This window comes from Peromyscus maniculatus, chromosome 2 (genome assembly GCF_049852395.1).
Source record: "Peromyscus maniculatus bairdii isolate BWxNUB_F1_BW_parent chromosome 2, HU_Pman_BW_mat_3.1, whole genome shotgun sequence".
Taxonomy (NCBI): domain Eukaryota; kingdom Metazoa; phylum Chordata; class Mammalia; order Rodentia; family Cricetidae; genus Peromyscus; species Peromyscus maniculatus.
The window spans coordinates 47260851-47286312 of record NC_134853.1 but is presented as its reverse complement, the minus strand read 5'-3'; the positions used below and the strand labels follow the sequence as shown (position 1 = coordinate 47286312).

Here is a 25462-nt window from a genome sequence, read left to right as displayed (position 1 = left end):
TTGTGCAATTCCCTCGGAAGGTACATCTTCAGAGACCAACAGAATTTTCACTAGGCCTTACCTTTTAAAATTCCCACCACCTCCAAGTGGTGCCCCTCTGGGTATCAGCTTGTGGCTAAAGGACCTGCCCAAAAAGAACAGTGAGACACCACAAGCCAGAGGGAAACCTGTAGAATCTGAATCTTAGAGACACAGATGAAAGGCTATACTTATAGAGAAGATGGAGGAAATAAGAAATGTGGGCCCTGGAATTAGTTAAATCCTTAAACTATATTCCTACCATGTACAACTACAGGGGAGTCTTAACCTCTGTGACTCTCCCTTTCTTCTGTAAATCTAAACTAAGTTTCTTTCTCCATGTAGACACTTGGTTCCTCTGTGTAGCTTTATGCAATTTCTTCCCTTGACAGAGATGTTTTGTTTTTATTTAATGGTCTAATCTGCTGGCCTCTTTTCTATGACAGTAATTGCCAGCATCATAACTACAATGAAATGGCTGCCATTGCTGCTTAATAGATATGAGCTATAGAGAATAATGTCATTTCTAAAAGCTTAAGTGGATTCACAATTAAGAACATATTAAAGTTCAAGGTCCTTGTAAATAAAAGACGTGTTCTCCTAATGACATAACCATTTGAATTAATAATCCAAGAAGTCTTTTTTCTTCTGTTTGAAAGCTCCAAATATTAATTTGATCCCATTTGTCCCTGACCTTCACATGGTGCAAATCCATGGGATACTATATGAAGGTCTACAGTTGTTACTCAGAATTTGTAGTACTGAGTCCACAGATTCAACAAGCTGTGACTCAGAAACCTTCAGGAACAAATTCCAGAAGGTGTCCAGATGCAAAGCCTGTACTTATCACACTTCAAACTCTCACAGGAATTCATCTTAATGCTAGGGTGCATAGGCCTTCCTGCTGGAGCCTCAGTATTCCCAAGTCTTTAGATCCTTTCCAGAACTCATTATCTGAATGCTGTTTTCCTCACATCACCTCATTTGCTTCTGTGACAAAAGTAAAGTGTGTCTAAAAGTCATCCAAGAACACAAGATCCTGAAAAGTTATAAAATAGTAAAAATAATCCCTCAAATACTGAGAGGAAATAGACAGTGCCACAGGTCAGGGAAGGAGGCACAGACTGTAGATATCTGCACTGAACATGGATGGAGGTTTTCCTTATCACCATTATATAAACCTTATATTGAAAGAATTCCTTACAGAGCATTTATGTATTACAATGCAATCTAAGTCTTCTAGAGACAATATAAACTATGGGAAAGGATTGTGTGATTTTTATGTGATGACTAGTATATTTCACAGAAGGAATTTGAGGAGTTGTGGAGTTTGATGTCCTGCTTTGGTACCCCATAGATTCTGAGTGATGACTGTGTCTTATGTGTGTGTATGAAATACTAACCTGACAAAGCATAATATGGACATAGTGCACCATACATATGTCTAAACATATATAAATAGCTGTATGTATGATATATATATATACACACACACACACACATACACACACATATATAAACATGGTTAAGTAATCAATCAATCAATCAGCAATTCCCCAGAGTGAATTACGTCAGTACACAGTTATCCTTATGATAACATCTATAATACATAGTGTATAATCACATTAATATGTATCCATACTTTCATTATTAATCAAATATAACTTAAGGTATAAAATGGCACTTTAAAAGAATAAACAGCATACATATAAGGATTCTGTTTTCCATGTAAACGTGAAAGGTGTTAGGATGTGACATGCTCATTGTATTCATTTTATCCTGGGATGTGAGAATGTAAGCGATGCCTTCACACATGTCAGTGGCACTGCCCTGCTAGTCATCACCTCAGGCATCCTCTGAATTGTCTCCTCCCACACCGTGGAGATTGCGGGACTGTCTCTGCCTTCAAGTCCCCCGACTGGAACATATTTTCGCTGGAGGAAACACCCCGCATGCTGATCTTAACCTCATTTCTTGCCTCTGAAGCTTTGCTTGTTCTATATATGTTTTCAGTAGAGTGTCCTTTAGCATTATCTCCCTATTATGAGACTAAATACTAACTACTTGGCCATGTTCTAGCAATCCAGAATAGCCATTTTTGCCCACCTCTGTGTCTGCACTAACATCTTGTGACTAATAGATAAAAATCTTTTCAGAATCTGTAACTTATCAGATCACTGGCTTATACCAACCCCAAAGCTAGGAATGGCATCAGATAACATTTTAGTGCCATGTCCTCCATCTTGCTGTATCTGCCTCTGATATACCCACCAATATATTTTAAAATTAGCTTGACTTATTGTCTTTGTTTTGTAAAACATTAAACACTTCAGAAAGCACTTTCATGCTGAAACATGGAATTTGGGGTGACCTAAATCTGTGTTCCCAGGGTCACACAAAATGGCTCCAGAATAAACTCTTATTTCTCTTTGAATAAAAAAAAAACAGGCCCAGGCTGCGTTGAAGGCAAAGCAGAGAGCAGAGGTTCTTCAGTCCACGCAACGGTTCTTCTCTGAACAGCAACAGAGCAAACAGACAGGAGGCAAAGCCCAGACAGTGGACAGTGATTCAAGTAAACCCCCCGAAACACTGATGGACCCTCCTGGTGCCTGTCAGGAAAAAGTAGAAGAAAAGCCACCCCCTGCACCCACCATAACCACCAAGTCTGTTAGAACTGCACCAATCAAACCTCAGGTGATCAAAACTGAAGAAACAAAATCTTAAAAGCTTTGGTTTATTTTGGGGTATTGGGGATGGGTGGGCAGGGAAAATGAAATCAAATAATGCCAGCAGCCAGGGGGTAGAATGGCCTGTGACGTTATCCTGTGTAGAGCTTGAAGATGCTCAAGGGGCATAGAGCATTTACACTGACAGAGCTGCCACTCCAGTTAAAAGGAGGCTCTACAGGCTTGCACCTACTGTGGAACGTCTGCTGGGTTGACATGTACCTTCGGTCTGTTTATATACAAGTGTGTCCACACATGTGTAAGTGCATACAGTTTAGATCTAAGGAAGGAGCTTTGTGACTCAATGAGACACCAGAAATAGAAGGAAAATGACAACACCGTGGCTCAGTTGGGCACTGGGTGGTCCCATTGATAGATCAGCTGTGGTTCTTTTGCTCCCTTGTGTTCTTTGGATGTGTCTGTGGCATTTCTAGGCTTGAAAGTAAAATGATGCTAACTGGTGCTGGATAGAGGAGCCGTATTTTTTATTACGGCAGCTTGTTATTTTTGTAACATGGTGATTTGGTTGAACACAATAAAGTACAGTAGTAACTGAAAAAAAGACATATTCTGATTTTATGTGTATACACAATTTCTAATCCAGACTATGTATCATTCAGATAAAAATGCTCAGAGACTTCGAGGTGAACTTGAGCTGGTATCTGGCTGTCTTCCATAATGGACTGACAACTTCTCTCTGTTTTCTTTGAGCTTCTGTCCTATTTGGCCCTGTCTCTGTAGATGCTTGAATTCTTCTTCTTCTTCTTCTTCTTCTTCTTCTTCTTCTTCTTCTTCTTCTTCTTCTTCTTCTTCTTCTTCTTCTTCTTCTTCTTCTTCTTCTTCTTTCTTCTTCTTCTTCCTCTTCTTCTTTCTTCTTCTTCTTCTTCCCCCTCCTCCTCTTCCTTCTTCTTCATGTTTTTGTTTTGTTTTGTTTGTAGAATGGTGCCAAAGACTGGGAGATTTTTGAATAATGGTATATACTGATGGTAGTAATTTGTATTCCTATTAGGGAGGTCTGGGGAGTCATTAGATTTGTAGATTGAATTAAGTGAGGAAAACATAGCCAGAATCAGTGTTATAATTACAAATGGTATACATGCAATAATAAAGTCCCAGCATTTTCCCCAAAGTGCTGTGACAGAAAGAGGTGGAAAAACTCTGCCTGGAGAATGGCAGTATTGGAAGAAAATAATTTATTTGTGCAGCCTTTTTCTCTGGCATCATTGTAACTCCATTTAAAGAAAGCATTTCTGTCATGTCATTCTTTGTACCATAGATTTCTCACTAAAATACAAATTTTTCAACATGGTATCCAAGATTGTCCCTCAATTTCTCTCTCCCCTTCCTCCCTCCCTCCTTCCCTCCCTCTCTCCCTCCCTCTCTCCCTCCTTCCCTCCCTCCCTCTCTCCCTCCCTCCCTCTCTCTCTCTCTTACACACACACACACCACACAGAGGAGGAAGGGAAAAAGGAGAGAGAGAGAGAGAGAGAGAGAGAGAGAGAGAGAGAGAGAGAGAGAGAGATAGAGAGAATGAATCATAGATTCAAAACTTATAGGTATTCTTTCTCTTAAAATCCTAGTAAGTTTTTAATAGTTAACTTGCACCTTGTCACACACAAATGTGGAATCTGTCAGTCAGGCTGTGTACAAGCTGCAAAGCCTCAGTCCTATGCAAGTATAGTCATGGCTTTTTCCATATGTAGATTAGCTCAGGCCATAGTCATAACCATTGTTTTGTTTATTTCTGTATCATTCCTCTTGGCCTTGAGATCATCAGGCCAGGTAGCAAATATTTCTCACAATAATTGTGCAAGCATGAAGGTAACTCCTGCTGTGTTAGGCTATGTCAAGTCTTGACTTCCACCACAACTGAAAATTATGTCTAAATAAAAGTAAGCTGCATGGCCAACCCAAAGTCCCAGAGAAGGAAAGATACACTTGTTATTATGAAGAGATCTGCACAACTACATGGGCAGGAAATGCAGACGGAGGCTTCAATGGAGGATAATGTGCAGTACTTTTGTCTGTCCCAAGGCATGCAGTGATATTGTGTTCCCCAATATATTGTACACCCTAATAAACTTATCTGGGGTCAGAGTACAGAACAGCCACTAGATACAGATGCCAGAAAATGGTGGCACACACACCTTTAATCCTAGCATCCAGAGGCAGAGATTCATCTGTATCTCTGTGAGTTCAAAGCCACACTGAAAACCGCCAGACATGGTGACACACACCTTTAATCTCAAGAAGTGATGGCAGGAAGCAGAACGGTATATAAGGCATGAGGACCAGGAACTAGAGCCTGGTTAAGCCTTTAGACTTGAAGCAGCAGTTCAGCTAAGATTCATTCTGGATGAAGACTCAGAGGCTTCCAGTCTGAGGAAACAGGATCAGCTGAGGAATTGGCAAGGTGTGGTGGCTGTGGCCTGTTCTGTTTCTGTTACCTTTCAGCCTTTACCCCAATATCTGGCTCAGTGTTTGTTTTTATTGATAAGACCATTTTTTTGGCCTGTTATTCTTTTTTTCTTTCATTTTTCTTTATTAAGAAATTTTCTACTCACTCCACATACCACACACAGATCCCCGCTCCTCTCTTCTCCCAGCCCTCTTTCCCAAGCCACCTCACATCCCCATATCCCCCAAATCGAGATCTCCCAAGTTTTCCCCTGTCCTCCCCAACCCCCGCTGGCCTTCCCCCCAGCCCACTTCCCATTCCCATCTCCTCCAGGGCAAAGACTTCCCTGGGGATTCAGCTCAACCTGGTAGATTCAGTCCAGGCAGGTCCAGTCCCTTCCTCCCAGGCTGAGCAAAGTATTCCTGAATAAGCCCCAGGTTTCAAACAGCCAGCTCATGCATTAAGGACAGGTCCTGGTCCCACTGCCTAGGTGCCTCCCAAACAGTTCAAGCTAATCAACTGTCTCACTTATCCAGAGGGCCTGATCCAGTTGGGGGCTCCTCAACTATTGGTTCATAGTTCATGTGTTTCCTTTCCTTTGGCTATTTGTCCCTGTGCTTTTTCCAATCTTGGTCTCAACAATTCTCACTCACAAAATCCCTCCTCTTTCTCGCCAATTGGACTCCTGGAGCTCCATCTGGGGCCTGGCCATGGATTTTTGCATCCGGTTCTTTCAGTCATTGGATGAGATTTCTAGCATGACAGTTAGGGTGTTTGGCCATCCTATCAACAGAGTAGGTCAGTTTGGGCTTTCTCTTGACCATTGCCAGTAGTCTATTGTGGAGGTATCTTTGTGGATTTCTGGGGACCTCTCTAGCACTTTGCTTCTTCCTATTCCCATGGGCTCTTCATTTATCATGGTTTCCTTTTCCTTGTTCTCCCTCTCTGTTCTTGATCCAACTGGGATCTCCCGCTCCCCTAAGCTCTCTTTCCCTCAAAAGTTGCCCTTCATTACCCCCCCCCCATCCAGTTTGCTCATGTAAATCTCATCCATTTCTCTGTCATTGGGCGATCCCTGTGTCTTTCTTAGGGTCCTGTTTTCTAGGTAGCCCCCCTGGAGTTGTGAGTAGCAGTCTAGTCATCTTTGTTTTATATCTCCTATGAGTGAGTACATACCAAGTTTGTCTTTCTGAATCTGGGTTACCTCACTCAGGATGATTTTTTCTAGATCCATCCATTTGCCTGCAAACCTCATGATATCATTGTTTTTCTCTGCTGAGTAGTATTCCATTGTGTATATGTACCACATTTTATTTATCCACTCTTCAGTTGAAGGGCATCTAGGTTGTTTCCAGGTTCTGGATATTACAAAAAATGCTGCTATGAACATAGCTGAGCAAGTGCCCTTGTGGTATGATTGAGCATTCCTTGGGTATATGCCCAAGAGTGGTATAGCTGGGTCTTGGGGGAAATTGATTCCCAAATTTCTAAGAAATTTTGATTTTCAAAGTGGCTGTACAAGCTTGCATTCCCACCAGCAGTGGGCCTATTCTTTTATTATGGTCTCTAAACTATTCTTAGACTAGGAGATATTTGTTTTATGATCATTGATTTAAAAGATGAAATTCAGATGCTTCTGCAATACATGCAAGTTATTTACCAATATCTAATATTTGCCCTTTCAAAAAGTGCCTGGTATTATTCACATTCACAGTGCCATCATCTGCTTGAAGAGGCATTTTAGTATTTCTTCATGAGATAAACATGATAAACAGTGAGTCATGTCTCAGAGACAGTGTTTCTTGCAGACATTTTACATGGCAGTATAAGTAAAAACAATGCCTACATTATAGAGGGTTTATGTTGTCACTATTTTCTGAGGTTGTCATCCAGTTGCTATACATCTCTGCCTGCAGCCAGTTATGACAAGCCACCTTTCTCTTACTCTCTTCCTCCCTCTTCTTTCTTCCTTCACTCCTGTTTCCCACTTTCATTCCATCTTTCCCTTCTCTCTTATTTTCGATATGTCTCATGATATGTCTGCTACACATCCATGAATCTTCATTATAGTTCATAAAGGGAAAATATCAAATAAAAAATTCTTAATCATGGCATACCTACTCCCATTTTCCATTTTGATCATTGACAAAAATCATGAATAACAAAGGCTTACAATCCTCACTGCATCTTCATGTAGCAGGAATCTTGCCAGTTCCTCTGCTGGTCCTGTTTCCTCAGACTGGAAGCTTCTGTGTCCTCATCCCAATGGCTCTCCGCTGAATTGCTGCTCAAAAGCCTGAATGCTTAACCAGCTAAAATCTTAACCAGCCAAATGCTTCTAGTTTCTGGTCCTCACGCCTTATATATCTTTCTACTTTCTACCACCACTTCCTGGGATTAAAGGCTGGCTTTCTGGGATTAAAGGCGTGTCACCATGCTTGGCTGTTTCCAATGTGGCCTTGAACTCACAGAGATCCAGAGGGATTTCTATCTCTGGAATGCTAGGATTAAAGGTGTGAGTGCCACCATTTTCTAGCCTTTGTATCTAGTGGCTGTCTGTTCTCTGACCCCAGATAAATTTATTAAGGTACACAATATTTTGGGGAACACAATACCACCACATCTTCATTCCTTAGTAGTCTAAAGAATTGCTTCTGAGCTTAACAGTCTTTGACCCCTAAGTAGTGTTTTATTCAACCCCTCCTTAATAGTGCAGTTTTTTTTGGCTAATGAGATTCTGTAGACCCCCATCATTACATGCCAATGTTATTAGCTACTCTTCAGAAATTGACAGTAAGATCTATTGCTGGAGATACCACATATTTGAGTCATAGAACATGGAGAAATTAAGCTGGTACTCACCTGGAAGCTTCATCCATTCTGGCTAGCTTTCATAGCTCTGAAAAGGGTTACCAGATGAGAAAAGTAGTCATTGATTTTACGCAGCTATGAATCTTAATAACTACAGTAACAACTGACCTGGTATGACATGCCCTTGGGTGTAATACTTGCACAAAAACAACGAGAGTAACCAATCACTTATTTACTGGATTTAAAGCCTGATCACCAGGATTAAACCCATACTTAGTACCATTATAAGGGCCAAAATCTTGTGAATAGATAGGTTATAGGCCCTAGGGGAGAACATACTACTACTATTCCAATAAATGGACACAGCATTAAACTGACTCCTAATGACTTATCATTATACCCATAGATGAATGTATTTCTCAATCCTTTTCAGAGAAGCTTCTATTTGGAATGGATGGCAATTAACACAGAGAACCATAACTGGCCACAGAATGTCCAGCTTTAAATGGAACATACACATGACACTCCCTCCTCTCAAGGCTTAGGAATCATTTGAGGAAGAGGAGTCAGAAAGAGTAAAATATCCTGAAGCAGTGAATGACTACAGTGGAGCAGTATCTTCCAGACAAAGCAGGAAAACTTCACATATGAACTCATGGTGGTTGTGATGTAGAAGCTTAGGATCCAGACCAACTCTCAATGTGGAGAGGGAAGGTAGGCACAAAGTTCCATGCCTAACCAAGGAGCTATTGTACATTGATAGCTGTTGGATGAGGGAGGTTGCTATTCTTTATGTATGTCTTTAGAATGTATTCCCTGTTAAGTTGACTATGATTCAGTGAAAGGCCACACATCCAAGAATGCATAGGCAGCACAAATTGGACTTGATGCTGTAAAACAACAATAACAACAAACTAAAGCACACAATGTTGAATGAGTGAGGCTTGGAGTTGAATGTAGGAGGAGATGACTGAGAAGTGAGTATGATCGAAACACACTGTACAGAATGCTGTGGGATGTTAATGTATGTCCTGTGGGAGCCCTTCTTGGGTTCCTTGTGGCGTTACCCAGCAGGCTTGCATAGAGGATGATTAGGACCATGGGCCTGAGTGCAGGTGTCTGAGATGGTCTGCACTTGGCTGTACTGGGGGATGGTCTGTATGTCAAGTTGCTCTGATTGGTCAATAAATAAAACCTGATTGGTCGTGGCTAGGCGGGAAGTATAGGCGGGACTAACAGAGGAGAAATAAAAGAACAGGAAGGCAGAAGGAGACGCTGCTAGCCACTGCCAGGACAAGCAGAATGTGAAGATGCTGGTAAGCCACGAGCCACGTGGCAAGGTATAGATTTGTAGAAATGCGTTACTTTAAGATATAAGAATAGTTAATAAGAAGCCTGCCACGGCCATGCAGTTTGTAAGCAATATAAGTTTCTGTGTTTACTTGGTTGGGTCTGAGCGGCTGTGGGACTGGCGGGTGACAGAGATTTGTCCTGACTGTGGGCAAGGCAGGAAAACTCTAGCTACAACAGAATTCTCAAAGAACTAATTATTTTTAAAACGCAGCACTTTTCCTAAATCTCACAGTCATATGACATTCCACAGCCTTTGGCCCAGCTGACCACCTATTACTTCCTGACATGCTGCTTCTTGGCTTTCTTAGTCTATCCCATGGTGAATGGCATTAGAGTTAGAAGTCAAATTTCTGCAAGAGTTTTGATGGGGAAAATTATGGCATAATTTTCTGAAGGAGCGCCACTGACCTCTTACATGCTGTACCACGCCGTGTTAGCCACTATCAAATGTCAGCATTTGTTTTTGCTCAAGTAATTCAATTTTTCCCTCCAATTCTGGCTTTACCAGGCACTGTTACCTCAACCACAACCTTTTACTTGACAAGGATGCTGCGCTCATCCCTAAACTCCAACTTTTCAAAAAGAAAGTGAACAGTAGGATGCACAGAGCATATACTTTAGACTCAGATGCCCTTATATTAGTTACCTTCCTCATTGCTGTAAGCAAATTTATAACAGGGAGCAATTTCAGGGAACGAGGTTTTATTCTGGCTTACCTTCTGAGGATATGGTCTGTCATGGTGGAGAAGGTACAAAATCAAGAAGGCTGTGGCAGTGGGGGCATGAGGCTACCTGTTCCATCTAGGTGGATCATGATGCAGAGAAAGAGATGGACTGGAAATGTACTGGGACATGATCTTCAAGGCCTACCCCCTAGTGACTAAGTTCATCAAGCTAGGCCCCCAAATTCTACAACCTCCCAAAACTATGCCACCATCTGAAAACCAAGTATTCTAACACACTAGCCTGTGGGGGACATTTTACATCCCAGACCATAAGAACACCTGAGTTGCTGTTTCAGCTTGGATATTTGTCAGATATGTGCCCATAGGGAAGACATTTAAAAGATATATGCAGCTAAAATTGGAGAAATTCAGCTTACCTCACAGAACTACAATGAACATTATGCATTTAACACACTTTCTGAAATATGGGAGTGATAGTGTATGTTGACATTTCATAATGTGTCTCTCATTTTGGAACTTGATTTCCTTAAACAGCATCTTTACAAACTCATAATGAATTTCTACCCCTCTCTAGCTTTATATCCTAATAGTTATTAGGTCCTGTTGACTTTATTTCTTTGTTGGTCTTTGAATCTGTACTTGTCTTCCTCTGAATCTGCCCTTATTTACAGTTGGATTACTGTGAAATTTTTCAGTTGTTTCTCCTTCACCAACTCTTACCATTTCCTTCAAACCCAACATTGCCAAACATCACTGCCCTTATATTTTCCCCCAAATAACTTCTGTGGCTCACCTGTACATTATAATAATCGAACCCTTCACCTATCAGCCCCCACTCTCCCCATTGAGAACTTTAGCTCCCTTTCAGTTCCACTTTCTTTTACTGTTCTTTCTGAACTATGTTCTAGATGCTTGGGTAGTTAACTAAACACACTGTGGGGGCTCAGAACAGCTTCCTATCTTGAGTGTGTCACTGCCCTTTACAAACTCCAGCTACACTCAACTGCTTCTTCCTCAGGGGTTGGTGAATATGTTGATTGTAGCAATGTTATTGATTTTTGTGTTTTCTTTCATTTCTTATATTGTTAGGGTGTAGGTTTCTTTTCTCAGCATGGATTAAGCCCATTGGAAGCAGCAATAACAAGTCAATAAAGAAGTGAGATAAAAATACAAATATAAAACCAGGATTGAAAAGAACAAATATACCAAAATTACTGTTGCAGAATATTTGTTTACACTGTAAAGATGTGTCTCTACCTAAGGCGCCTTCTGATTGGTTTAATAAAGAGCTAAACGGCGAATAGTTAGGCAGGAGAGACTAGGCTGGACTTCTAGGAGGAGAGAGAACTCTGGGAAGAAAAAAAGGTGGAATCACCAGCCAGACATGGAGAGGAAACAGGAGGTGAAGATGGAAAAGAGGTTAACATCACATGGTAGAACATAGATGAATAGAAACAGGTTAATTAAGTTACAAGAGCTAGTTAGACAAAAGCCTATGCCAAAGCTAAGCTTTCTTAATTAATAATAGGTCTCCAGGTCATTATTTGTGGGCTGGCAGTCCCCATGAGAAAGCTGTTTAAGTAATTAAGTAAGTAAAACAAATTACTGTTTAAGTAATTGTGAGCCATCTAAATCCTTTAGTAAATATGATTCAATTATTTGTTTTTTTACTACATAGATATAACTTGAATGCCTTCCCTATGTTCTACACTGTGCTACGTCCTTGGGATATAAATGCTTAGATCATAGTGTATTTAATAAAGGAAGGACATATACATCAGATTTTCCAAAAGAAAGAAATTTGGTGCCCTTCCCCCAAACAAAAGTCCCTTCAATTGTAGTACTTGACATGAATTTATTTGAAATTTTATGAGGAAATTAAATATTGGGCAAAGGCCTCAACAGTTCTTTCCTAAAGGTAAAGGAATCCATCACTCTCAATATCTCGAGGCCATCTTTATCCTTATATAATGCCTCCTTGTTCGTTGGTATCATCATCAGATTGAGGCAAATTCATTAACACTCTATCTTTAGTACATTATGCAAACTGATCCTGTGCATCTACTTGATATTCATATCAAAGTGCTCTTAGTTATCAGACCTTACCACTGGCATTGACCAATTTATCTTGTAACTTATGAGTGAAAATCCTATTTAACCATTCAAATTAGCAAACTGAAATAAATCTACACCCATGTCTCAAAAGCATCCTGCTCTTCTTTTAATTCACTGTTATGTACAACTACATGTGCCATTTAAGAATTTCTCTCTGACATTTGATGCTCTTCTTTGGAACTAGGACAAAACATCTGGAGTGCTCTGCACTGCTTTTCAGATTACATAGTTCCCCTTCTTTCACCTCTGCTTTTTTTTCTGGTTTTGTGAAATTTTCTCTTTTGATGTGGAATGAATAATGGGTTGCAAGTATCTATATCATTTCTAACAGATACTAGGCAAAAAGTTACACTACTGAATGCCACCGAAATCAGCCCTTACATAAGCAACTGATGGTTATTTTTATATAGTAGAATGTTTTCAGCTAGGAACATGATGTTCCTGTGATCTACTGACAAAAGAACAGAGTGTAAGAGGCACATGTCTCCAAGTCTGATGACCTGAGTGTGATCTGGTTTCTGTAAGTACAGCAGAAGGAGATAACTGACTCCCTCCAGTTGTCCTCTGATCTCCATACACTCATCTTGACACACATACACAGAGGATAAATAAATAAATGTGACTTTAGCCCTCGTTTAAAGAGTATACATAGTCAGATGCTGCTATTATGAGTTGACTGATTTTATTTTATAAAATTTCAATCATATTCCAAATTGTGCATAAAAAATCAATTAGATGGAAGATTTTTCTCTTGGGTTTTTGCTTTGAATATGAGACATTTTTAAAACTCATACTGTCACTGTCTCTGCTACTGGCTAGTTTTGTGCATATAGCCAGGAAGGCAGGGAATGCTCAATATATATATATTACAGACATATTTCCACTCTTAATTTTATCATTCTATTCTGTGCCATTTGAAATTCAAAACCATGTGGTGGTCACTGATTCTGATAATTCATTTTAACACATCACTACAGCTGTTCATACCATCTCTGGAGCTAATAGCTGCACTAAGATGCCGTTTATTATTCTATGTTATTCCATAGAACAGAGTTCTTTTTGCTGATGGTCCTTCTCTACTAGGAAAATGTCTATGCATAGTATATAGGTGCATTAAATAGGTATACAAGTCAAACATTTACTGATAAAAAATCACAAAGAAATGTGTTTTTGAAACTCTTTGTTTTTTTTTAAAATTACCATTTATTAATGATGGGCACATATTTGCGCAGTGAGTGAATGTACTCATTTATATTTAAACAAAGAATTAAGAGCTGAAAAGATGGCTCTGTAGTTAAGAGAAATCGCTATTTTTTTAGAGGACCTGAGTTCAGGCCCCAGTACCTGTATGGTAGCTCACAACTATCAGTAGGTCTAGTATCCAGTGCTCTTCTTCTGGCCTTTGTGAACACTGCATGCAAGTGATGCACATATATACATGCAGGCAAACACCATGCACATAAAATAAAAATAAATAGTAAAATGTTGTTTAGAAAGAATTAATTAAATCTTGGCCCAGTATCTGGTACTTTAGGACATGCATCACTGTCAGTGTTTCTTTGGAGTTGTTGATATGCTATTTTTAACTGCCAAGGCAGCAGAAGTAACCTTAAATGTCTGAAGTACATTGAAATCCATTTTAGACATTGTTGAAAATTATCTCTTAATCCTAATTCAAAATTTCTTTAATGATCTTCAATGAAATTCAAGACAGAAACTCAAAGAACAATTTTAAAATTATTAACATGAAATAATCTAAAGATATGCTAATTTGATATTTACATGCTAGGAATGATAATAGGAAAAAAAACAAACCATTATGCTCTTAGAAAAGCAGAGAATTTTGTGCAGTAAAAAACTACTGGAATTTATAATACAGTATTCTTGAATATGGTTTGAGGTGTTTCAGGCAGTGTTGGTTGGTGATGTGTATTGTGATTGCATGCAGGTGCAAAGGACACATGGGTGTTCAGAACCCAGATTGTAGTGAAATCGTGATATCTATAAGACAGTCTCTTCTAACATTTAGAATAGGCTCTCAAGTACAAGGTCCCTTTGTTTGTTTGCTTTTGCTTTTGTGGAGGGTATGGGGAAAGTATTGGCCATTAGTTAAATGCAGGATACAATATTAATAATTCTATTTCTTCTTTTATGCTGGATTTTACTTACAATTGTCATAAAACTACTCAGGATGCTCAATAAACTCAGTGAGTCATTGAAAAAGCATGATGCCTATACTCAAGGGACCCTTTCACATGTTAGGAGAGACTATCTTACAGAGAAACTCATTGAAGAGGATAGGAGCTGAGAGTGAAATTATCTTTCTGGCTTACATGGATGATATCAGAAAATACCAGGTTTAAGTTTTGTAGCAAAGGATGCTGAAAAGACATGCTGACAAGCATGAGACAGGCTCAGCTGAGACTTCTCAGCTTTCTTCATCAGCCAGACTTGCTGACGGGGAGACATGATTGTTTCTAGGGAATAATTTTCCCTGTGTTTTATTCCCTGAGAAACGCCTTTTCAAAGAGCAACAGAATATCAGGGGACATGCCCTAGATTCCAGTGTCAGTTCTTTGAATTGAGTAGGAGCCCTAGATCCCCATGTTCACTAACCATCTATGATCTGACATTTAAGAAGTCACTTAGCTGTATCTGAAGCAGAGTAAGAGATCCCCAAACACCCATTATTTCCGCTCATGGATTTCTTTTCCAATTCCTCACAAGAGAAATATATTTCTTTTCATCGCTGAGTCATCTTTTTCAGTTAAGCTGTCCAAATCATCTTCATCCGATTTAGCCTCTTCGGCTGCTGCTATCTTTCCATGTGCTCATCTTCTTTCCCTTGTTTAGATATCATCTCCCACTTTGCAGCTGATTTTTTTTTTTAAATATAGTTTTCTTTTGCAGCACAAATAAAATACTGGCCACTCCGAGAATGGCTGTAGTATTTGGAACACTCTCCTGAGACATTCCTTCACTGCCATGCTTGTTAGAAAGGGACAGCTAAGCATGCCTGTCTCATGCATATAGGTTTGGAGGATTTTATGAAATACCATCTTTGAATGAGGTTGTCAAGCTTTGAATCACTGGAGGTAAACTTCCACACAGATCTAGAGACATACAGAGTTGACTTTCTTCTTCTGCTCTCAATCAGGCTTTTATCTCTGTGCATACGTGTGTGTTTGTGGATGCTCTGTGTTATGTCATCTATGGTGTATAAAATTAGTATGTAATGTATAAGGTTGGCCTTGCTTCCATTTTTATCATTTACTTATAATAAATTTATCCTATTGAATTTGAAGTAAATTTCTTGTATATAATGTTTTCAAATCCACTCTTGTCAATCTGTCTTTCTATGGATATACTTAAATGCACTTACGGTAACTGTCCTGGCTAGTTTTATGTCAGCGTGACACAAATTAGAGTTATCTGAAAGGAGGGAACCTCAGTTGAGAAAATGCCCCCATAAGATACAGCTGTAGGTCATTTTCTTAATTAGTGTCTGATGGAGGGGGGCCCAGCCCTTTGTGGGCGGTGCTCTCCTTGGTCTGGTAGTAGTGGGTTTTATAAGAAGGCAGGCTGAGCAAAGCCACAAGAGCAAGCCAGAACCCCTCCATGGCCTCTGCATTAGCTCCAGCCTCCAGATTCCTGCTCTGTTTGAGTTCCTATCCTGACTTCCTTCATTAATGGATTACAATGTGGAAGGGTAAGCCAAATAAACATTTTCCTTCCCAACTTGCTTTTGGTCATGGTGTTTCATCACAGCAATGGAAACCCTAAGACAGAAGTTAGTTGGGAATGGGAGTCATGGAGAACAGCTGAGGCTTGTTGTTATATGGCAGGGCTGTAATCCCTGAAGAGAGCCTATGAGAGGCTATTGGTAAAATGCAGTTCAGTTACAACAGAAGACCTCAACATTTTTGAGATTCTACTACCATGGGATGGACACCAAGAACAGCAGCAAGTGTGAAGTGGATCCAGTCTGAGCCTAGAAGACAATCTGTGTGTGTGGAAGATAGCTGAGCTAGAGATGTGACCCAAGTCCTCTGGAGGAACCCAGGAGCTCTTGAGTGAATCCCAGATCACTGGGCATTGAGTTATTGAACTTTTGTAGTTTGGTTTTGCTTTGTTCAGATTGTAACTGTGCTTTCATTATTCCCTCTCCAAGTAAGAAAGTATTAACTTACTTTTATTTTACAGGACCCATAGTTGAGAGAATGAAATTTTAAAGAGAATTTTTAGGTTTTAAAAGAGAGATTTTGGATTTTTGAAGTGTTTGAATTTATAAAGATTGTGAGACTTTCTAAGTTTGTAAAATGTTTTATGTTATGATGTTGATGTTAATATGCAATCCTGGGGATGAACTAGAAGGAGTGGTAATGGATTAACAGTGATTTGTTTGTGTGTCAAGTTGACAAGGGGTCAAATAAATCATTTCCTCACCACCTTGCTTTGAATAATGAATGGTGTTTCATCAAAGCAACAGAAACCCTAACTTAGACAGTAACTACTGATTGCTATAGCCTGAGTTGCCATTTTATTATTTATTCTCTTTGTCCCCCCACCCACATTACTAATTCCTCTTTTTCCTCTATCTTCCTATGGATTACTTAGAAACATTGCAACATTTCATTATGATACATGTGGTGGTTCGAATAGAAATGGCTCCCATAGGCTCATAGATTTAAATACTTCATCATTAGGAAGTGGCACTATTTGACAGGAATTAGGAAGTGTGACCTTGTTGGAGTAGGTGTGGCCTTATTGGAGGAAGTGTGTCACTGGGAGTAGGCTTTGGGGTTTCAAATGCTCAAGCCAGGCCCAGTTTCCCCCTCCTTGCCCTCTGCCTGGTTAGCTGGGTGCAGAACTGTCAGCTACCTCTCCAGCACCATGTACGTCTATGCTTCCCACCATGACAATAATGGAATAAACCTCAAAAACTGTAAGCCAGCCCCAATTAAATGGTTTACTTAAAAGACTTGCTGTGGTCATGGCGTCTCTCCAAAACAATAGAACACTGATTAAAACAGTAGTTGGTACCAGGGACTTAGGTATTGCTGTGATAGGCCTGACAATGCTTTTGTTTGGAGGAATATGAAACACCTTTGGACTTTGGACTAGAAAAGTGACTGGATACTTTAAGCAGGGCTTAATGGACTATTCTAGTAGGAGGATGGAAGACAGTTATTCTGAGGGTGATTTGAATTGTGCGAGCCAAGCTCAAGAAGGTATAGGGGGAAGAATATTAATATGCAGCCTAGGAATCATTCTTGCGATACTTTGGCAAACAATGTGGCTGTTTTTGACCCTGTAAAAAACATTGCAGAGTTTTTGATTAATTGCATTGACAGAGGAGACTTAAAAATAGCCTAGTATTGGTTTTATTGCATGGTTATTAGTGGCCAGTCTTATGCAGATCTACAACGAAAAGGAGCAAGCTGAGGATGGAAAAATATAAAATGTACAGTTTGAGGAGAAAAAGTGCATAAGGAAGTATAATGGAGCTAAGTCCTGTGTTCAAGGAGATAAATGGATTAAATAAAATCCTGATGCTAAATGGAGTAGAGGGAATGGTGACCACAGTGTAAGAACCAACCCAGGTAAATTTCCAACTTGTGCAAAGAAATTAACGAAAAGCATAGGGTCAGGTGTGGAGCTGCACACCTTTAATCCCAGCACTCAGGAGGCAGAGGCTGGTGGATTTCTGCAGTCAAGGCCAGTCTGGTCTACAGAGTGAGTGCCACGACAGCCAAGCTTAGATAGTGAAGGAAACCATTGAAAACAGAAAGCTGGTGAGGATGTAGTTGTATTAGGGGCAATGTTCAAGCACCAGCAAGCAGCAGAACTTGGCAGCTTTGGACATATAGTTCTGAATTTAGAGTCAAGGATACAAGAAAGGGGTTGTGGAGCCTATCTCCATGGCTAAGGAAAGTTGCTGAGGCCAGGCATATGTCTTGGGTATTCCTCAATGGAGGCCCAGAGAGGTCATTGGGTAAGCTATAAAGGTGAAGCCTGGAGAGCCCATGATGTTAGAGATGCCAGAGTCATGGGATACCTGCCAGGGAGAGCTGCAGACTGGGTGTGGAATCAGCCCAAGAGAGATAAGTATGTTTCAGTCAACAGAGCTGAAAGCAGCTGGAGCTCTGAAGAGTGTTTTGACATCAGACATGGAGATGCAGTTTTTTTTTTTTCTGCTAGTTTTTGGGTCTTGCTTTGGTCCAGCATTTCCTCACTGTTCTCCCTTTTCTGCCTTATGGAATGGTAATGTATATTCTGCTCCATTGTATATTGGAAGCATGTGATCTTCTTTTGATTTTATAGGGGGTTATAGTGGAGAAATTGCTATGTATCTCAGAAGAGAGTTTGGAATTTGAAATATTAAACAGTGTTGAGACTGTGATAGACTAAGAGGACTGTCTTAATTGGGGCTTTATTGCTGCGAAGAGACACTATGAGCATGGCTACTCTTATAAGGGAAACCATTTAATTGGGGCTGGCTTACAGTTTCAGAGGTTTAGTCATTATTGTCATGGTGGGTGGCATGTAGGCAGACATGGTGCTAGAGAAGGAGCTGAGAGTTTTACATCTTGATCTGTAGGCAGCAAAAGAAACTCTGTTACACTTAGCATAGCATGAGCAAAGGAGACCTCAAAGCCCACCCTACAGTGACACACTTCCTCCAACAAAGCCCAGCCACATCTCCTAAGAGTGTCACTTTCTATGGGGTCATTTTCTTTCAAACCAACACATTCCACTCTGGCCCCCATAGGCTTACCACCTTATCACAATTAAAAAAAAAAAAAAAAAAGGATTCATTTCAACTTCAAAAGTCCCCATAGTTCATCAGAGCCCCAACAATGTTTTAATGTCCAAAGTTTAGTCTCTTACGAGATTCATGCAATCTCTTAAGTGTAATCCCTTATAAAATCAGCATAAAAAAGTACATCACATACTTCCATCATATAATGGCACAAGATATACATCACTGTTCCAAAATGTAGGGAAGGGAGCATAGTGAGGAAATACTAGACCAAAGCAAGACTGAAAGCCTGCTGGGTAAACTCTAAACTCTGCATCTCCAGTCTGATGTCAAAACACTCCAGACTTCCAACTCCTTTCAGCTTTGTTGACTGTAACACACTTCTCTCTTTTGAGCTGGTTGCACTCCCTGTTAGTAGCTCGCTCTCCTTGGCAAGTATCCCACGGCTCTGGAGTTGCCAACATCTTGGGGTCTCCAAGGCAATCTAGGCTTCACCTTCACAGCTTCATGTGACAGACACCCTTGACTCATGTCTGGCCACAGCAGATTTCCTTAGTCATGGAAGATTCTATAACTCTTTTCTTCTATCCTTGACTCTAAAGCCAGAACCAGGTGGTTGCAAATTGTGCCAAGTTCTGCTCCTTGCTAGGGCTGAAACATGGTCCCCTAATTGAATTACATCTTCACCAGCTTTCTGTTTGGGGTGGTTTCCCTCACTGCCCTAAGCTTGGCTGTCCTAGAACTGTAATTGTAGACCAGGCTGGCCTAAAACTCAGAGATTTGCCTGCCTCTGCCTCTTGAGTGCTAGGATTAAAGGCATGCACTACCACACCTGTGGGGGCCACAGAGGTTCCCTAGTAAGACTTTATTTAAGGTGAGAAAGTCTGAGCTTGCTTTACTCAGCAGGGCTGCATAATGGGTAGATTTGGCCAAGGGCGTGATTACCAGGTATTTTGAAGGGTCTATACTTGGTTGTACATTGTGCTTTGATCTGAAAGGGGGAAGTCTTTTGTTCCTCTCCTTGCTGATGGAAAAAAAGACCATCATGATTAAACTTGAGGCAGCTGGGTATTGACCCAGTGCTCTCCTGAAGCTATCCTGTGTCTCCGTCTTTCTCTTCATCTAGTCCTATATTTCCAATACTTCTTCATTCCTCTCTCCTCCCCTCAAGAACCCTTCAACAGGTTGGAGCTGGTCAAAGAGATCCAGTGAATGGGACAAAGAAATCCAGTGAACTCCCATGGATCCAGAATAGGAGTGTAGATAACATGGGAATGTTTTTAGAGGATACATCCACAAGGAAACTCTGATGGACAGGCAAGTCTTCTCAGGATTGTGACCAGAATATGGGACCCTCAACATTTCTCTGACCTATCAGTCACTTAGGATGGAAGGGAGGCGTCTGCTCATTAGTGCAAAAGTAGATTTCTGGGAAGAACTAGTCCCACAAGGCAAGAAATTCACAAGACTGAGCATCACAACTATACCAGGAGGCAAAGTTTCAAGACTGTATCTGATAGGCAGATATTGTGACCCCAAGGGTCCTGCATAGCTCTGCCCCCCACAGTAGCCATCAGTTTTAAAGCAGCAGCATCTAGTCTAACCTCTGGAAATTAGGCTGCTCTAGAGCTATCTGTAACCTAGCCTCTGTGTAGGCTCGGCCTTTCTCCTACTTCCTCAAGAGGAGCAGGACACAGAAAACCATTCACAGTGCTGGTGTTGTCCTTGGTCATGCCCAGTTGAGCTCCTGTTCTGACAGAACAGGGGTGGGAAAGGCTAGTCCTCAGTGTTTTTGATGCTGACTTGCCATCATGGGTGGCAAAAGTGTTCCAAGAAGAAGCCACCTCACAGTTATGCTATTCACTCATGCACATCAAGAACAGAGCAATCAAAACACACAATGAAGCCACCTCCATGGCCACAATAAATCAGGAAGGTCAGTTACTCTCATATCTAGGTGTTTATTTGATATTAAAATCCTCCAGTGACCAGATGAGACTGGACTCTGGCAATCTAGGCTGAACTGGGCTGCAGAGCTAGTGGCTACATCTCCATAGCTAATGAGGGGGCCAAGCAAATATCAGGCCCAGTTGAGAACTAGATTCTACTAGGCCTCACTTCCTGTTCCTTGAGCCTGAGAACAAAGGGACATTAATCACTGATACCCCTGCCAGTAGGGACAGGGAAGACAACATGTATACAGGCTTAAGAGAATGACTTAATAAGGACTTATCCAGGCCTGCCCAAAGATGGAAAACTGTAGCCCCGAACAACCCCTAAATAACCCTAACCAATCAGAAGCTACTAACATGATTGGCACTCACATAAGCCAATCATATCTAAGATGAGCTAACTTCCTTGGACACTCCCCTTAATTAGGCTTAAAAGGAGCCCTCACTTCCCTCTTGGGGTCTTCACCATATTGCCTTTGTTTGGGATGGTAGACCCCAAAATACTCTCTTGCTGATTGTATACATGGATGGTAGTCTTTTGTGGGACTTCTGCAGGACTCCAACACCAATAGGGGATGGCTACTCATTACTGGTCATGGGGCTTTGGATACATTTTCCAGTCACACATTGTGACCACTGCCCTCAGAAAACAGGCTCTGGCCAGGGACCAGGGGTCCTTTAGGAAGTACGTGGTCCCGATGTTGTCCTTGCACTCCTTGGCTATGTTAATGTGTGCAAGGCTAGCAGTAGCTACCATCCCATGCCTGAACATCTGTACTAACAGGAGGAAGGATGGCCCCAGTTTGCCTCTGACTGTCTCAGGAATGTTTTAGGATGCTTAGAATTTCTTAAGTGTTCATCTACCTTGTGCAAACAACAACAAGCTTCAGTTAGCAGTGCTGTGCACAATCATACCATGCTTTATTTCTTTCTTATTTTTGAGATTATAACAACATTTCTCCCTTTCCTTTCCTCCCTCCAAACTCTCCCATATACCCTTCCATGCTCTCCTTCAAATTTATGGTTTCATTTTTCACCAATTGTTTTTGTATGCATATAAATATATCTTCCAAAACAGAAACTGTTCATTTTATATAATGTTACTTGTGTATATGTTTTCAGGGCTGACTGTTTGGCACTGCCTAACCAACTGGTTTGCTTTTCTCTGGGCAAGACTACCTCTTCCAACTTCCCTCCGTTGCCTATAGTTCTTTGAGTAGGGTTGAGGCTTCCTTTTCCCCAAAAAATATTTTTTAAAGAACTTTAAGTAATTATAAAAAAACTAGAACACTAATATTGGCCTGGTCACATCTGTTGAAAACATATCATTTGGGATTAGTGCACATATATTTACTATGTTACTGAGAAGGGTTGTGTGTTTCTGCTTTTTAACTACCAGAGTGTCCCAACACACAGAGTTACAAACAAATTGCAGTGCTTCCCACAGTGTCTATGACCAGGACTTGTCACTCACTGCCTTGTAACTTCTCCCTTCACTCTGCTGTTGCCACCAACCTCCACAAGGTGTCATGACTAGGTTGCTGTCCAAGGCTTCCTGTTCCTGAACATTCCAGGATACATCATGTCTAGGAGGTGGTCCTGGGAACAAGAGCTCCCCCTGTCCTGCAGACTGACCCCAGTCTGAGGCCTACTGCTGGCCAGTGCCTGCTACCTTCCATCATGAGCAAGTGTGGATTGAACACAGACACAAGGCAAGCTGGGTCTCCCAGAAGGCCGAAAGAGCTGGGCTCTGAAGAAGCAGCCCATGCTGGGGCTGCAAAGGCCAGTCTGCTTACCCCTAAGGAAATCTTCCTGAAGTGGGAGAGCTCAATAGAGAACATGGGAGATAATCCTGGGACGGGAAGGCCCTCCCTAGGCACTGAGGTGAGGGTGGGTAGGCCTCTAGTCTGCTTCAGCCCCATTGCTTTCTCACCTCCAAAGACTCCTGTCTACACTTAGTCTTATCTAATTTCAGTGGCAGCCTGCTCTGATTGTCACATTGTTCCAGATTGTGACAGGCCTGCACTGAGGCTGAGCAAGCTCTGGCTGCTGTGGAAGTGGAAAGTACTCAAGATGCTTGAAGTCCTGGCACACACTTTGGCTCAACTAGACAGCTAACACAAAGAAAGCACTTTCTGCCATGTCAGACTAGGCTTCTGTGCTCTGGTCCTTGTGAACACAAAAACTTGTGCTTACTGAAGGCATTTAGGCAGAGCTGGGCAATGCCTGCTCACTTCTGCCTATGACAGAGAGCAAGGGATTTGTGTGTGTGTGTGTGTGTATGGTAACTTTAGCTTAACACTAATTTCCAAATATTTTCTTCTATATATTTTTTTGTAAAAGATTTGTAGTTTTACCGCTATATTTAAGTATATGATCCATAATAAGTAATTTTTATATAATATATGTGGATTTACTTTTAAATAGAATGATCTCACACATATCTGCAAAAGTAAACAAAATAATACAGTTACCTACCTAGACTGAAGCAGAACATTCAAAGGAAATCTGGCCTTTGGAGCCACACTACCCCTTATCAGAGCAAGAGGTGCCCTGAGATCACTAGTTCCTGAAAATACTGAGCAAACAGTCACTCAAGAGCTGCAGGGCTGTAGCCTCAGCGATCAGATCTGAGCTCTATACAGTCATCTCTGTTTTGTCTCTAGAAACAGGTTTCTACTGAGTGTATGGCAGAGTTAACATGAAGCAATAATTAGTCACCACGTGGAAGCTGAGAATTGGAGGGAGCAGACAGAGCGTTCTATCTGCAGATGATCCCATATCTGTGGTGACAGCCCACAAAGGACCCCAGTCCATTCAACCTCCATAAGTCATGAGACATTCTGACCTGGTGAAGTGCAGAACCCTTAAAGCAACAGGGAGCTCAAACAAGGTGATGCTGCAATCCTTCCACCTCAAACCCTAGTCTGAGATTATACTCACACTTACTTGACTTTATTGGGAGAGGTACTTCCCAGCTGGGGAGACACAATAGAATATTTCCACAAGAAAGCCTTTAGTTTCCTTGAACAGCCTGTAGGCTCAATAATTGTGTTGATGTGGCTTTGAACTAGGGAGTCTATTTGTGAAACCATATTAATAGATTTAGGTTAATTCCTGATTGTAACCTCATTCTGACTTCCTTTTTATTTGATTGTGTGTACTACATGTGTGTATAGTATGTGTGTGTGTGTGTGTGTGTGTGTGTGTGTGTGTGTGTGTGTGTGTGTCCCCTATGTGTACACATTAAAGGCCCAAAGGAGAGCATTGAATATCCTTCTCTTTCACTCTTTACCTTTTTTCTTTAAGGCAGGGTCCCTCGTTGAAGCTAGGCTGGCAGATTACAAGCCTTAGAGAGCCTCTGTCTCTGCTCCTCACACCCTCCCCAGCCCTATGGTTACAGGAATGCATGCGACCTCACCATGCCTTTTATGTGAGTACTGATGAGTCTTACTTGGGTGCTCATATTTGTGCAGCAACTGCTTTTTACCAAGCCACCCCCAAGCCCCTCATTCTCATGCTTTTTTTATCAGACATTTTGACTAATTTTTTTTTTTTTTTACCTGTTGCTGGAGGGCTTCTCTCCAGCTTCCACCAAGCCCCACAGTCCCACAATCCACGTATAAAATAATCACTCAGACGCTTATATTACTTATAAACTGTATGGCCGTGGCAGGCTTCTTGCTAACTGTTCTTTTATCTTAAATTAACCCATTTCTATAAATCTATACCTTGCCACATGGCTGGTGGCTTACCGGCATCTTTACATGCTGCTTGTCCTGGCGGTGGCTGCAGTGTCTCCCCTTCCTTCTTCCTGTTTTCCCAATTCTCATCTCTCCTTGTCCCGCCTATACTTCCTGTCTGGTCACTGCCCATCAGTGTTTTATTTATATAGAATGATATCCACAGCACTTCCCCTTTCCTTCTTTTTTTAAAAAGTAAGGTTTTAACTTTAACATGGTAAAATTACATATAACAAAACAATTATTGAGCAAGAATTACAGTTACAATATTAAAGATGTCCTATCTATCTTATATTTGTGAGTTTAAGGTTTTATATCTAACTTATCTTTTATCATAACTGAGGAAATTACAACAATCTAGTCTTCAACCACATCAAAGACCTCAGAAGGATATAATGGTACCTGAGAAATGGGAGATGGATGCAAGCAACTTTCGGGAATCTTGCAAAAGTAGACCAAGACAGCTGGCAGCCTGGACAGTCACTTAATGTTTCTCAGCATTGTTGGTGCATTCAAATTGGCTACAGGCTTAGAGTATCTCACAGACCATTTTTAGAAGCAGGAATTCTGAAAGACCATTCTACCCTGTCTTGGCAGAGTACAGTGGTCGCTTTCCTTGTGTCCCGCTTGTCCAGAAAGGACAGCATTGCATTTGTACTGTCAGCCATCAAGACAAGGACAGTTCTTTGCCCAGTAGGCCATTTTGTGCCAAGAAGAAGACAAACTTCCAAATGGAAATGTCTTAGAAGCCCAACATTCTCTCGGGATCAATTGGTGCAGCCAGGAGCAATTGTGTCTCACGTCAACAGAATTCTAAGTTATTTAAATGTCATATTCTCTAGGTCTATGAAGTGTTTGAAGATTACTTATCTATCTGAAATATATCTATGTATACCT

At 41.0% G+C, this 25462-nt stretch overlaps 1 long non-coding RNA gene across 1 annotated transcript in view; it reads left to right on the top strand.

The window, feature by feature from the left end:
- LOC121827553 (uncharacterized) overlaps nt 1–25462 on the top strand; it is a 35331-nt gene that overhangs the window by 2650 nt on the left and 7219 nt on the right. Inside the window, exons 2-3 of the long non-coding RNA XR_006069853.2 lie at nt 2467–2712; nt 8387–8667. This is a non-coding gene — a long non-coding RNA (uncharacterized LOC121827553). The remainder of the gene's footprint in view (nt 1–2466; nt 2713–8386; nt 8668–25462) is intronic.